The sequence below is a fragment of the Apium graveolens genome, chromosome 5 (genome assembly GCF_009905375.1).
Source record: "Apium graveolens cultivar Ventura chromosome 5, ASM990537v1, whole genome shotgun sequence".
Taxonomy (NCBI): Eukaryota; Viridiplantae; Streptophyta; class Magnoliopsida; order Apiales; family Apiaceae; genus Apium; species Apium graveolens.
Window position 1 is genome coordinate 276,325,953 of NC_133651.1, and position 12,721 is coordinate 276,338,673.

The following is a 12,721-nucleotide window of genomic DNA, read 5'->3' on the forward strand; positions in this document are numbered from 1 at the left end:
TTTTTTCTTTTTTCATGTCTTTATCACTAAGAACCTATAATCGAATTCTAAGCATAATAAGTAGATTGACCTTGAAAACAACCAAATCATAACAACAATCTAGCCCTTACGCATTCTTTAAGACTTAGTGGACTTACAATTGTTTCTAGCATGCATATCAACCTACACAACTTAATATCACTTTAATGCTATCACTACACTCGCATCAATATCGCAATTCAGTCGATAACTTATTGCAAAAGGGATCATGGTAAATGCATGAGCTACATGACATTCATAAAAAAAAAACTAAATGGCATAAATTATGCAACTATATGAACTAAACTATCATGAATATGCAACTAAATGACACACACACAATATTCCTTAACTACCACCCCCAAACTAAAAATCTTCACTGTCCTCAGTGAAAGTAGTAGAAAGGAACACAGGGTATACCTACTCGGAGTCATCATCATCATCACCCTCAGTGGGTGGAGTATCAGGCGGTGGGTATGCAGAGTCCTCACCAAAAACTGGCCACTGGATATCAGCTCCAAGGCCTCGAAAAGCAGTCCCTAACGCAAGGGTGAGCTCCTGAGCAAACCTGCTCTGCGTCTCATACATGGCATCCATCCTCCGTGAAAGCCTCCTATACTGGGCATCACCCATCCCAGCACCCTCCTGAGCTCTCGAAGAACCAGCCGCACCACGCCCTGGCCTAGCTATAGTAGCACCGCGTGCTGGACGCCCTCCTGGAAGATGATAACCCAGCCCATGCTCCTCAGGCTCACCACCGGTCCACTCCTGCATCCCATTCAGAGTGCCAGAATCAATCGAAGCTGCTGGCAACTGCAACTGCTCATGAGCCGGCCAGTTCACTCCTACTGCTCGGCATAGCTTCGTAACCGTGGATGCATAAGGGATGTTCATATGCTTTTCTCCCCTCAAAAACTTCAGAATTCTTTGGTAGATAAACTCACCAAGGTCCACATAGTACTCATCATGCAGAATTCCCCACAACAACTGTGCTCTCTCAACTGTGACCTCGTGTGCATGTGAAGAAGGCAAAATATTAGCACATATAAATGCATTCCATGCACGGGCATACCTGTTCATGGCGATCGCCGGAAAGTGACGATACTCATTATTGCCTGGACTGCGGGTCCAAACTGTGCCCGGTCGACAGAGAGTCGCACAAATCAAATCCAAGTCAAAATCCTCAGCAGTCTTTTCATTCCAGTTCTCCTCCTCGGGCTTCCTCTCTCGCTATCCAATCACACGGCGAATCGCCGCAGGATGATAATCAACCGTCAGCCCATGGACTACAGAAAACCCATTCTTTTCAGCCTTCGCGTTCGCGTAGAACTCGCGAACAACGCTCATCGGTACTGCTTCGGGTGACTCACAAAAAGCTATCCACCCCTTCTCTGCAATCATGGGCAACAACTCACCATCCCTCCCTGATGGTAAAAACCCCCTCTCCTTCAGAATCGGCTTCCCCAATAGCCTAGTGTACTCCTCCTCCGCAGCTCTGTCAGTTAACCGAGGCCTTGCAGCAGTACCCCTCGATGAATCAGCAGTAGGAACTGTGCTGCTGCTGTCAATAGTGCGTGCTCTCTTGGGTGCCATTGATTCGTGAATAAAAGTGTGTAAGAACTGATTTTTGATGTTTGTGAGAGGGTTTAAGTGTAGGAAGTTTTGTGGGAGATATGTAGGATAGGTGTATGTATATATAGGGTGTGGATTAGATTAGGGTTTGGGAATTAAGGGATAAAATGATGGGGTAGTGGGAACAATTCGTGGATTTATGGGCTAAAACTGTTTTTGTGTTTTTGTTTGTTTTTTTTTTCTGAACTGTAAAAAATTTTCTGGAACTCGACCCCTGCGCGGCCGCTCAGCATAGCTGTGCGGGCGCGTAGAGGGTCTCTGGAAAAAAAAAATTTCAGCCCCTGTTTTCTGATTTTTTTGTGTTTTTGGATAGGTTATTAACTTCTAAGGGTTCCTGTAACAACAATTCATGGGTTGCCTCCCACGCAGCGCTTCTTTTTCGTCATTAGCTTGACGTTCCGTACCTTTCTCAAGTAGTCAACAAAATGGCACTAACCACCTCTCGGTTTGCCATGTCCCCATAGTAGTGCTTCAACCGCTGACCGTTAACCTTGAATGCTTGGTCCGAATCATACTCAAAAATTTCCACTGCTCCATGTGGAAACACAGTTTTGACAATAAAAGGTCCAGACCACCTTGATTTCAACTTCCCAGGAAAAAGTCGGAGCCGAGAGTTGAATAAAAGAACTTGTTGCCCTGGCACAAATAACTTAGGATGTAGCTTCCTATCGTGCCACCTCTTCACCTTTTCCTTATACATTTTATTATTCTCGTATGCTTGAAGTCGAAATTCATCAAGTTCATTAAGCTGAAGCATTCTTTTCTTACCAGCTGCATCTAAATCCAGGTTCAATTTCTTCAATGCCCAGTAGGCCTTATGCTCAAGCTCCGCCGGTAGATGACATCCCTTACCGTACACCAACTGAAATGGTGACATCCCAAGTGGAGTTTTGTATGATGTTCTGTAAGCCCAAACAGCTTCATCGAGCTTTAAAGACCAATCCTTCCTTGACGGACAAACAACCTTCTCTAGAATACGCTTTATCTCTCTGTTAGACACTTCCGCTTGACCATTTGTTTGCGGATGATAGGCAGTAGCTACTCGATGATTCACATTATAACGCTGCATCATAGAAGTGAACTTACGGTTGCAAAAATGCGATCCTTCATCACTTATGATTACCCGAAGTGTTCCAAACCTTGTGAAAATTTGCTTATGAAGAAAATTTAGCACTGCCTTTGCATCATTTGTCGGTAAAGCTTTAACTTCGACCCATTTTGAGACATAATCGACTGCCAGCAAGATGTACTGATTATTGCAAGACGCGATAAAAGGCCCCATGAAATCGATTCCCCACACATCAAAGACCTCGACTTCAAGCATCACATTTAATGGCATCTCATCCTTCCTTGACAAATTTCCCACTCTTTGGCAACGATCACACCTTAAAACAAACTGATGAGCATCCTTGAACAAAGTAGGCCAGAAAAAACCTGCTTGCAGAATACGAGCTGCCGTCTTCTCACCTCCATAGTGTCCACCATAAACCGTGGAATGGCAGTCTCGTAATATCCCCTCCGTCTCACAGAACGGGATACATCTCCTGATGATCTGGTCAGCTCCCTGTCTAAACAAATATGGTTCATCCCACATATACTACTTCACCTCATGCAGAAACTTCTTCTTTTGAGCGGATGTCAAATTAAGAGGCATTATATTGCTGACGAGATAGTTTACAATATCTGCAAACCATGGTTCTTCCTCCTGAATTACAAACAACTGCTCATCCGGAAAAGATTCATTGATTAACGTCCTATCTTATGAAGTAGAATCGGGATTCTCCAACCTAGAGAGATGGTCAGCTACTTGATTCTTAGTACCTTTTCTATATTTGATCTCTAACTCAAATTCCTGAAGTAAAAGCACCCAACGAATGAGTCTCAGCTTCGAATCCTTCTTAGAAACCAGATAGCGAATAGCTGCATGATCAGTGAATACTGTTACTTTCGTACCAAGCAGATAAGATCGAAATTTCTCAAAGCCAAAGACTATAGCCAAAAGCTCCTTCTCAGTAGTGGTGTAGTTCAATTGGGCACCATTTAAAGTCTTACTCGCATAGTAGACCACATGGAAGAGATTTTTCTTGCGCTGTCCCAGAACTGCACCTACCGCATAATCACTCGCATCACACATCATCTCAAACGGTTCTGTCCAATCTGGTGCTGTAATAACTGGTGCAGTGATCAAACTCTTCTTGAGAGTCTCGAATGTTGCCAAACATTCATCATCAAATTTGAACGGCACATCTTTCTCAAGCAAATTGCACAACGGCTTAGATATCTTTGAAAAGTCCTTGATGAATCGCCGATAAAAACCCGTATGACCAAGAAAACTACGGATTCCTTTCACAGAATTAGGTGGGGGAAGATTTTCAATGACTCCCACCTTTGCCTTGTCCACCTCCAGACCCTTGCTAGAGACCTTATGCCCAAGGATAATGCCTTCACGCACCATAAAATGACATTTCTCCCAATTAAGCACCAAATTAGTTTCCACGCATCTTTTGAGTACGGCGCGCAGATTATTCAAACATTCATCATATGAGTGTCCAAAGACGGAGAAGTCATCCATGAACACTTCGATGTTATTTCCAATCATGTCAGAGAATATAGCCATCATACATCCCTGAAAAGTGGCCGGGGCGCCACATAACCCAAACGAAACTCTGCGAAAAGCAAATATGCCAAATGGACAAGTGAAGGTAGTCTTTTCCTGATCCTCTGGTGCAATACAAATCTGATTATACCCGGAATAACCATCCAGAAGACGAAAATACTCATGACCCGCCAATCTGTCAAGCATTTAATCAATAAATGGAAGGGGGAAGTGATCCTTCCTTATGGCTTTGTTCAATTTTCTATAATCCATGCATACTCTCCATCCTGTAACTGTTCGAGTAGGGATGAGCTCATTCTTTTCATTTGCGACCACAGTGATACCTCCCTTCTTAGGTACATATTGTACGGGGCTCACCCACGAGCTGTCAGAAATAGGATAAATGATGTCTGCATCTAGCCATTTCAGAATTTCTTTCTTCACCACCTCCTTCATGATGGGATTCAGTCTTCGCTGCTGTTCCACAATTGGCTTACTACCTTCCTCTAGCAGAATTTTATGCATACAATATGAAGGACTTATCCCCTTGATGTCTGCTATGGTCCATCCTATAGCCGATTTGAATTCTCTTAAAATCCTTAAGAGCTTGTCTTCCTCACTACCTGAAAGGTCAGATGAAATAATAACAGGTAACGTAGATGAATCACCTAAAAAAGCATACCTCAAGTGTTCAGGTAATGGTTTGAGCTCCAAGGTAGGTGCTTCCTCTATTGATGGTTTGAGCTTCCCTTCAGCATTCTTAAGGTCAGAAGTACCAAGAGATTCAAATGGTATGTCCAGCTTTCGCTTCCATGGAGAAGCGTTCAGATATTGTAATTGCTCGTTGCTATCTTCATCATTGCTGTCAAAATCCCCCACTAAGGCCTTTTCCAATGCATCAGACATTAGCATGTGATCGAGTTCCGAAGTAACCGCAGTATCAATCACATCCACTTTTAAGCACTCCTCATCTTCTGTAGGGAATTTCATTGCCTTGAATACATTGAAGGTCACATCCTGATCTTGGACCCGCATAGTAAGTTCACCTTTTTGCACATCTATCAAGGTACGGCCAGTAGCCAAGAAAGGCCTCCCCAAGATTATGGGAATCTTCTTATCTTCCTCAAAATCCAGAATAACAAAATCTGCTGGAAAGAAGAGCTTATCCACCTTGACGAGCACATCCTCGACTATGCCCCTTGGGTAAGTAATGGAACGGTCAGCCAATTGTAGCGACATGTATGTGGGTTTTGGATCAGGCAGATCCAGCTTTTTAAAGATCGACAACGACATCAGATTAATGCTTGCTCCCAAATCACAAAGGCACTTGTCAAAAGTTAGATTGCCAATGGTGCAAGGAATGGTGAAGCTTCCTGGATCTTTCAGTTTTGGTGGTAACTTTTGCTGCAGAACAGCGCTGCATTCTTCTGTGAGAGCAACGGTTTCAAGGTCATCCAGTTTCACCTTCCTTGCAAGAATAGTCGTCATAAACTTCGCATAACTAGGCATTTGTTCCAGAGCCTCAGCGAAAGGTATATTGATGTGAAGTTTCTTGAACACCTCCAGAAACTTCCCGAACTGTCTATCCAGCTTTTGTTGCTGCAATCTCTTAGGAAAGATGGTGGAGGATAGAGCTGTTTCTCCCCTGTATTAGCCTCAGGCAGAGTGTGTTCAACAGTAGTCTTCCTTGGTTCCGCCGCTTTCTCCTTTTGCTTAGATTCTTCATCTCTAACTTCAGCTTCGACTTCCTTTGCCTTTTCAGCATCAGCCACTTTTCCAGACCTTAAGGTAATAGCCTTGACTTGCTCTTTAGCTTCCTTCCTGCCTGGTACTTCCGTGTCACTGGGAAGAGTTCCAGGTTGACGATTGAGCACTGCATTGGCTAATTGACCGATTTGATTTTCCAAGGTCTTGATAGAAACCGCCTGACTCTTGCACAACAGCTTAAGTTCCTCAAAATCAGCACTAGTGGGTGCAGCTGTACTTCCCTGTTGAGGATATGATTGCCTTGTAGCATACTGCTGTGGTTGCTGGAATCCAGGTGGGTTAAACTATTTACTCACTCCTTGCTGATATGGTGGCTGAATAGCATTCTGATTATTCCCCCAGCTGAAATTTGGATGATTTCTGTTATTAGGATGATAGGTCGCTGGCACAGGCTGCTGTTGTCGCTGATAATTATTCACATACTGAACAGATTCGTTGACAAGAGAACACTGATCCGTAGCATGAGAACCTGCACAAAGCTCACAAACCATAGCTATTTGATTAACTCCATACGTAGCCAGAGAATCAACCTTCATTGATAGCGCTTGGAGCTGGGCTGCAATAGCGGTGGCTGCATCAACTTCCAGAATACCTGCTACCTTGCCTGACGTCATCCTCTGAGTTGGGTTTTGATGCTCATTTGCAGCCATCGTCTCTATAAGATTATATGCCTCAGTATAGCTTTTAGCCCATAAGGCTCCTCCAGCTGCTGCATCGAGCATGGGCCGAGATTGGGCCCCCAAACCATTATAGAAACCAGTGATCACCATCCAATCTGGCATTCCATGATGTGGACATTTTCTCAACATTTCCTTGTAGCGTTCCCAAGCCTCGCACATAGATTCTGTAGGTTGCTGCGCAAACTGAGTAAGAGCACTCCTCATAGCAGCAGTCTTTGCCATTGGATAAAACTTCACCAGAAACTTTTGCGCAAGATCTTGCCACATAGTGATGGACCCAGCTGGTTCAGAATGTAACCAGTCTTTAGCCTTATCCCTCAGTGAGAATGGGAAAAGCCTCAACTTGATAGCCTCATCAGTCACGCCATTATACTTAAAAGTGCTGCAGATCTCGACAAAATTCCTTATGTGCATGTTGGGGTCTTCAGTTGCCGCTCCTCTAAAAGAAACAGAATTCTGTACCATCTGAATAGTGCCCGGCTTGATTTCAAAGGTGTTAGCTTGAATAGCCGGATGAAGGATGTTTGACTAAATGTCATCAATTTTAGGCCGAGAAAAATCCATAAGAGCTGGATCAGCTTGAACAATACGATCTCCCATGTTTACTGGTTCTTTCTGCTCAGTTCCTGAATCCGAATCCTCAAAATCTAACTTTTCCGGAATATCAATAACTTCGTCTGTCTCCTCAGCTGTATCTAAAGTCCTCTTGCGAGCACGAGAACGAGTTTGCATAAACGCTTGCTAAAGTACCTGAAACACAACCGAAAAGAGTAAGTAACTACTACGTCCTAATCACTGAGTCCTAATGACCAATGATGGTAAGTACATAAACTAAACAAATACGCCGAGTCCCCGGCAACGGCGCCAAAAACTTGTTAGGGCGAAAACACGCGCTAATATTCACGCAAGTATACGCGTTCGCAAGTAATATAGAATATTTTCTAGTTCGTTCCCTCAGAGACTCAGACTAAATTATTGTCTAATTAAACTCACTCACCAATGTATGATTACTTCTCAATGTTAAGATAATAACACTTAAAATTGTTGATTAAATATTAACTATAATTAACTACTTAATTAACCACTTAACTAACACTTCAATTTATCAATAATAAAACACTCATGAGATCACAACTTCATTATTACTTCCTTCTATAGCCATTGTTATTACCTTTAGTATGTGACAGTGATGATATTAATCGAATAACACGAAACTGATAAAAGCCAACTTTCATTGTACTAATACCATTCTACCAAGCATCCACAATTAAGATAGAAGTTGAATAGTCATCAATTATGTTGAGTTCCTATATGTCTACAGAAATTGACAACACAACGATTTAAGCTCAAGTTATTCCTTTTGATTACATAGGGCAAATAAAACTGTTAGAGTTACTCACTAATCATGCTCAACGTACATGAACCTATGCTAGCATGGCAAGTTCTAAATCTCAAGATCCACCGTCGCTTCATAAGAGATTAACACCCTATCTTATATGTTCGCGACGCACATAAGACGAATACGCACAACCAATACTAGATATCATGCAATCATCACACACTAAAGTATTAAACAATTAACCAAAGAATTCCATAATAAATCCGTTGCAACCCCATGATCACGATTAGCCCATAATAGAACTTATCGTCATCATGGGTTCATATGAAATCATGACAAACAAACACAAGAAAATAATAACTAAACTAATTATATTAAAACAGAGTACGTCACAAGAGTAAATAAGTCAAAGCAAGAAAACTAGCATCCAACGTTACAACGAAACAAGAATCACAAGAAAATATGCTTCCTCTTCGTTGCGGTGTGCTAAATCGGTCTTCTTCCTTATCTCCTTCGCTTCTTGCGTAAAACACAATCTAAAACATAATCCCCTTAATACTCTCTGTGAAAACGTCTCAAATCTACCTATATAATAGTCCCATAAAACTCAGATTACATAGAAGTTGGAAGCCAAACAGAAGTAGAAGTCTAAAATAATTTATCTTTTTCCCCGACCCTGCGCGGCCTCTCAGCATAGCTGCGCGGGCGCGCAGGTTGCTGCGCGGCCGCTCAGCATTGCTGCGCGGGTGCGCAGGCCTCTACTGGAAAAAATCCAGGTTTGCTCCGTTTCTTCGCCGTAATCTGCCCATTCCTTTCCTCTCGCAATGGTGAACCTATGCCAAGGCTTATTCTTGATGATTCCTCCCCAGAAATGCAACTAATACCCTGAAATACATAAACACTAGAAAAACGCATCAAATACACAAAATACTTGATTTCAAGACACCAATTTAAGCCATTTTAAGACGTTCTAAGTGGTATAAAATGCCACTTATCAGTGAGCAACAAGCCCACTGAAATAATATGTATAATAATTAACAATATATGAGCATTCTCATAGTACTCATGAAAGTCTTGGTCAAGAAGAAATGAACCAAGCTGATATCTTAACGCGACCAAGTCGCAACATATTCAGTATATATACATATATACTTTTCACAATCTTTGAAATCCTCTGACATGTATAATATACACAGAGTTCCAGTTTATAACTGTATAAAAATATCGTTGCAAGGTGATCTCATATATCTAACCTTGTCTCAACGTTTTTCGGAAAATCTTTGTCATTAATAAGATAATCATTAACTGGATATAAGTTGAAAAGATGAAGTTACAAGATACTCCAATATACTTATATCTTTTCCGAATACTACTTGAACCACCACCGGTCAAAGTATAAACAGTTCGAAAGTTCATCACATAGATGAGACTACAAGATAAGACTTGAATAGATTCAATCCTTGAAATGTTGTTTAAAAGAAATGAAATTACGAGATACTTCATTTGAGGGAAACATCATTATAACCGTTTGACCCTGTCAATGCCTCAGCAATCACCCATCCGTTGCCTTTCGATCGAATGCTCCGGGTAGTGTTGCAGAAATATCCAAACTGGATGATGAACTCATTACGGGAGTTTGCCACGCTAGGAAGACCACTTACGATGATCAGTCGCAGTAGTGCAACCCCACCATTTTCTACATGTAGAGGAGAACCTGTCTGATTTACTTGTCAACCGAACACTGGACTCCTAAGGAATGGACCGTCTTAGCGGAACTTCCTGGCCATTTGGGCCAATATAATAAGGTTGGGCCGGCGCCACTCGACCACTTACGCCACTCCTAGTTCAGATGAAATCCATGACTCTGAAACGTAAAGCTTGTCCCCCCTTTCCCCAAGTAGAAACTTGTTGATACGGCTCCACCAAGAAGTCGTATCTAGTTGGAAAGGAAAACTCACCGATATTTCCCAGGCGGTGCCTGTTAATGGATTAACTTGTTATAAGAATTTTGCTTCCCGAGTATTGGGTAAGTAATTAAAAAACTCTTTTATCAAAACAACAACCTTGTTGCGAATATAAAACACACCACAGAGCCGGATCCCTCAGGTTTTGAGCGAGTATTTAAATCCCCTTCGAAAGGAGGATCTTAAATATAAAAATGAGTTTTGGGATCCGCCCTAACTTTTAAAATCATTTTGAAGACTCGAAAACATTTTAAAGAATGTTTAGAGTAACGCTGATTTAATAAAATAAATCAGTCCCGATATGTTAGAAAGTATCTGAATATTATTATTTAAATAATATTCCCATAAGGATGATCCTTATGAAAATAATCGAGGTAGGAGTTTTAAAACTCATACTTGAAATGAATAATAAATAACTAAAGATATACTTATACGAAAGTATGATCTTTATTTGAATAATCGAAAATAAGTTTGATTATCGACACATTATTCTTTAATAAAATAAAGAATATTATTTAGAAAATAAGCGGAGTCATAAGTCCTCGAATGAATATTCAAAATAATATTCATTAAATAAAATAAAGTCATCGAATAAACCTTATTCGATTAATAGTTTTGAAAACTATATCTATATATATATATAAATATATATATTATACTCGGGAACATCGACTCCCGGTTTAGAAAATGTTCACCTTTGGGTCCCCTATATTAAGGGTATACGCAACTACTGCTTATCTCTAGCATATGTATTATGCAACTTATAAGCATTTGAATCAACAATTAGATATGAAGATTATGAAATAGGCATGCATATAAATATCATATCACATGCTCCAATATATCGCAAGACTTTGCTAATAATAATCATGCACTTATCACAAGATAATGCATATACATATATACATCACAACAACAGTATAACGGGTACAAAACTTGCCTAAGTGCTCCCGGATAGACTTAAGCTTAGAGTGGGTCCGATAACCTATGAACAATAACATAAGTCGGAATTAAACCCCGGTCGCTTAAGAAACTAGACTTTAATCAATTGAACCCTAACATTCGCTTTTGCGCTTAACGATTCACTTAAGTCGGTCGAGTACCCTCGGCTCCACCATTTTTAATAAATTAACCATTAAGTATTTTAAGGCAATTCTTTCGTGATTACCCTACCAACTGCCTAATCCACTTTACATAATTGTTCATACTCCAATTAGTCATTTAAGGGCCTTAACCAAGGTTTCAAAGTAAGGCGAGGAGTAATGGTTCGTTCGCGAAACGCCGTTACTTAAAACGGTCATTTCTCCTAAACCGTACATCGGATTCAAGCGAACCACATATCGAAACGAAGCTTACGACATAATCTAACTAAACATGGAAAAGTCACAGATTCAATAGTTAGCTCTCTGTCCCGAACACTAAGAACAAGCAGTTGTATGAAATTGGGCATTACGACGACTATGTTTACGCGATTACAAAGTTTTAAACCACTCCTAACAACCACCATTCAACTCACAACCAACAATACAACCAACCCTCATTCAACTTCTCAATTTTTGTGTTATGATTTCTTTTGGCTTGGTTGCTTTTCTTGTTTGCTAATTAAATTTACCATGGTAAAAATTACATGGCTCAGAATCAACCAACTAACCTTTCTATTTGTCATGCTTATGTCACCATGCATATGTCATCTTTTTTATGTCATCTTCTTACACTTGTTTTCTTCTTATTGGTATGATGACATTATCACCCACTAACCTCTTTGATTAACCCCTAATTACTTGGCTAATGACCGCTTATCTGTTATACGGTTCGCTTAACTTTCGTTCTCGTTTATCATTTGAGGGATCATACCCGAAATCTCATTACTTAGGTTCCCTTAAACCTTTCTCAATATTTTATATTCCTTTTATGATCCTTTCTAAAAATCCTTGAATTTAAATCCTTTTTATCATGTTACCTTATACACAATTCTTTCGGTATCTAGTAGATTTTCGGGAAAAATCAAAGTGTTCGAATTTGGATTCTAACGATCTTTACATACACTTATTTACTTTATGGAATACTAATACAATCTTAGAATTTCCATAACAGTACTTCTATATAGTGTGGTCTGATAATTTTCCTTAATCAGCATCATCAGGAAAAGTTACTATTCATCAGGGTTTCAAAAATTCCAAAAATTGGGGTTATTACAGTCTCCCCTCCTTAAAAGGATTCCGTCCCGGAATCAGATAAAAATGAATAGGGATACTTTCTTAGCATTGCACTTTCTAACTCTCAAGTCAATTTTCCCACATTATGGTTCTACCACCAACTCTGGCTAGTTTGATAACCCTTCTCCTAAGCAGTTGTCCCTTTTTGATCTATAACCCTTCCTGGTTGCTCCATATAGGTTACGTCTGGTTGCATGTCTATGCGCTCATATGCCTTTATTTGTCTGGCATCCAGATTACACTTCCTTAACATTGATACAAGGAACACGTTATGAACTTGCTAAGGTTCGGGGTAAGGCTAGCTCATATGTTAACTTCCCAATACGACTTAATATATCCAAGGGTCCAACAATTCGTGGGCTTAGCTTTCCTTTCTTTCCGAACCACATCCATCCTTTCAAAGGGAATACCTATAACAGCACTAGGTCCCCTACTTCCTATTCCTTGTCCTTTCGTGTCGAATCAACATACTTCTTATGTCCATCTTGGGCTACTACCAGCCATCCTCT

The 12,721-nt window shown here is 40.6% G+C and overlaps 1 non-coding gene across 1 annotated transcript; it reads left to right on the top strand.

Moving 5' to 3' along the window:
• The first annotated feature begins 6,793 nt into the window (after window positions 1-6,793).
• On the top strand, window positions 6,794-6,900 carry LOC141662623 (small nucleolar RNA R71). Its single transcript, XR_012550729.1, has one exon. It is a non-coding gene; the product is annotated as a small nucleolar RNA R71 (small nucleolar RNA).
• The last annotated feature ends 5,821 nt before the right edge of the window (window positions 6,901-12,721 follow it).